Below are 3,561 nucleotides of genomic sequence, written 5' to 3' on the forward strand. Positions count from 1 at the left end.
TATATATTAATTTTAGTTAAGTTATTTATGTATTTTGATAATTTTAGTTATATTGTATTATAAAAGTATAATTATCATATAATAATTTTGTATGATATATATTAAATTATAAAATACAAAAATAAATACTCATTTTGATATTAAAAATAATTGTTAAGTAGAAAGAAGAATTAGTAACATAAAATTGAAAGTAATTCTAACTATTTAATTTTTATATATTTATTTGGAAGATAAAAATATGTAGAAATATAAATTATATAAAATTTATTTAAAAAATTAAGTATAAATATGTTGTAGTTGGATTATCATAACCAAAAAAGAATCACATAACAACATTTAAATCAAGAAAGAAAAAATAATGAAAACATTCCAATAATATATCTCAGTGTGTGAAGTGATTAATCAGCTGTAATATGATGTCAAAAATCGTTATTTAACAATTGAAAAAGTAACTCAGTAAATAAGTTAGGTCTGTTGCACCCCTCCCTTCTTTTCCAGATTTCTAGAGGACAAGATTTTGTATGGAAAAACTTTTAAGCATCAGTAGCAACAACGGTGAATTTGATCCGAACGAGGTATTTTGATGCCTATGAGGTATTATCTTTTTGGTTTTCACTAAGCAACTTACAATAAGATTTTGGGTTGTGCATTGGTTGTAAGCCTATACAGATCAATTTCTCATATACTTGTTGATTTGGTTTTATTTGTTATGAATTACGGGTGCTGAAATAGTTTATGTACTATCTAAATCTTAGGATATTAATATAATTGTATTTTAAAGCAATATCTTGCTATATCACAATCTTTTTCTTTTTCTTTTTTTGTTTACAGATTGTTAATCTGTGGTACAATGCTTAAAAGACTATTAGGATCAACTCATTACCAAAACTGCTTGATTATTGTATGCATATAAGTTGTTTGATGAAATGCTTATATGAGCTGTCCTTTTGGAACTAGAATTATTGGCCGCGTGGTGATTCAAAATTAGGTGGAATAGCAATGGGACTTTGTACAGAAGCTGTAATTGTTGCCCATCAATACTACATTCTTTGTAATTTGCTAAATTTAAATAACCATGGTACTAATTATTAAAGTGCAACACTATTCTAACACTATTCTCACATTTTCTTTTCCTTTCCAAATTCATGATTCATATACAAGCTAAGAGACTAGTTAGTACAAAAGTAATAAAAAATTAATGGTGAAATTTTTTAGAAATGCAATTATGCACTTCCCTTATCCTAAGAAAAGTAATGAATTTTTGTGGTCTTAGTTACGAACAATTGTGTACTTACAAAGGAGAGAACCATAAGAATAGTCCTAGTTACGAATTATTGTAGTTTTGTCATGAACATTAAAAAAACCATTGTGGTTTTATTATAAAATTTTATGGTATAATTATGAAAGAGTATATGGCTTGCATCTTTTTAGGTGTGTCTATCATGAATTTTTTCCGAACCTTTACATGTTGTAATGAATTTTGAGTTTTAGAATTATAGACACTTTAAGTAATTTCTACAAAACTGTTTTAAGTTTTATAAGCCTAGAATTGCATAGTAGCAATAACAGTTTTTTTTTTTTTTTTTTTTGATCGGCAAAGAGAAATCTTTATTGATGAAAGTATACAAGAAGGATACAGGACATCAATAAAGAGGAGCTTGGAACATACTGAAGCTCTAAGCTCCAAAAAGGAGAGAGCCCAACAACAATACAAAAAGGAACATAAAAGACTCAAACAAACTACAAACCAGCTAAATTGCACAGAACAGAAACACCAAAACTGAGCAAACTCCTCCATCAATTTGGTGATATGAGCTAGAGCACACAGATTCATAGCAAAAAGCAGCACACAGATTGAGACCAGCCCATTGAGACCAACACCAAAACTGAGCAGCACAAAGCAGCACTACTTTGGGTGTCTTGAAGCAGCAATAACAGTTTATATAGTCTTAACAATCTATTACGGTTGAAAAATGTAGTCAGTGATTATTTTTTCAATTGGCTTTCACATGTTTGATAAATTGCCTCAAAGTGGTGTGCTCGTGTATTTATTTATTATTTTTTTGGGGATTTAAGTGTGACTCGTTTTATTTTCTACTCAATAAAATAGCTAACTTTGAATGTGGAGATATTGGGAAACTAGAGGTTTACATCAAACATTCATCATAGATAATATGACAATCGCTATAATGTATGATGATTTCTTTTATTATTTCTGACCTTTTTTTTTTCCTTGCATATTTTCTTTTTCTTACTCTATCGGATAACAAAAGTGGCTTCTTAAAATGGATTTATTTGTTCATAAAGACATTGGTATTGGAATGACCAAAGAGGAACTCATTGACTGTCTTGGAACTGTTGTTCAGAGTGTTACTTCAAAAATTCTTCAATGATCTTAAGGTACTTGTTTCTTGTTACTTGATTTATTTCTTATTAATCAATTTGTTACTGAACATTAATAAATTCATTGCCATGTGCTTTTGAAATATATTAATCTCTTAACTAATTGAAGGATGAATTTGTGTTCTTGCAGAAGGAAATAAAATTGTTTGAGTCTAATCATCAATAAACTGCAACTGGGAAAGTGGCACTAATATATGTTTTACATGCTTTGGAAGAATGAGGAAGCATGAAGCTCTTTCAATCGTGCCATAAAAGGAAACAGAGTAAATGGTGAAAGGAAATCAACATTTATTTTTGGGGTTGAATCAAATGGGTTTGGCATACATCCACTTGTTCAAGATATACGAAGTACCTGAGTTGTTTAAATTAGATGTCATTGTAATTTTTATTTTTTATTTTTTTATTTGGGATATGTAAGTTAGATTACAATTGATTTTTATGAGTTTATGTTGTTCATTTCATGGATGTTGTATTTATATATAGCGACTCTGGCTTAGATCCGACTCGTTGATGTTTTGGATCCGAGTTTCATTGTCTTATATGGTTGTTCATGTCTTGTTTTCCCTTATTCCTCATTGAGTTTGGTTATTGTGGTGTGTTGGTTGCATTTGGAACGAATTGGTTGCTTGTTTCTTTTAAAACTGTTGTCGCCCTGAATTTTGTCTCTATGCTCGAGCAAAACTTCTTGCTCTCGAGCGGTGTTTGAAAACGCTCAGTACTTTTTTGGGGTCATAAAATGTGAGTTGGAATCCAGGAATCTATTCCAAGTATGGATCCCATCTGTAGTGGGTTGTTGTGCTTCCAGTTGTGTTTGAATTGCCTTTGTTCAACCTTACCTTTAATTTCGGGGACAAAATTCTTTAAGGGGGGCAACTCTAGTTTAGATCCGACCCGTTGATATTTTGGATATGGGTTTCATTATCTTATATGGTTGTTCATATCTTGTTTCCCCTTATTCCTCATTGAGTTTGGTTATTGGGATGTGTTGGTTGCATTTGGAGCAAGTTGGTTGCTTGTTTCTTTTAAAACTGTTGTTGCCTTGAATTTTGTCTCTACACTCGAGCGAAGCTTCTTGTGCTCAAGAAGTGTTTAAACTGGGACGACACATTCTTCGCTCGAGCAATGATTCTTGCACTCAAGCGGTCACATCTTGTTGTG

At 30.8% G+C, this 3,561-nt stretch overlaps 1 long non-coding RNA gene across 1 annotated transcript; it reads left to right on the forward strand.

Annotated features, from left to right (window-relative positions):
• Nucleotides 1-319: 319 nt before the first annotated feature.
• Nucleotides 320-2,942, forward strand: LOC114296763 (uncharacterized). Its single transcript, XR_003641284.2, has 3 exons — nt 320-575; nt 2,274-2,400; nt 2,534-2,942. It is a non-coding gene; the product is annotated as an uncharacterized LOC114296763 (long non-coding RNA).
• The last annotated feature ends 619 nt before the right edge of the window (nt 2,943-3,561 follow it).

Source organism: Camellia sinensis, chromosome 9 (assembly GCF_055761805.1).
Source record: "Camellia sinensis isolate YWXY chromosome 9, ASM5576180v1, whole genome shotgun sequence".
NCBI lineage: Eukaryota > Viridiplantae > Streptophyta > Magnoliopsida > Ericales > Theaceae > Camellia > Camellia sinensis.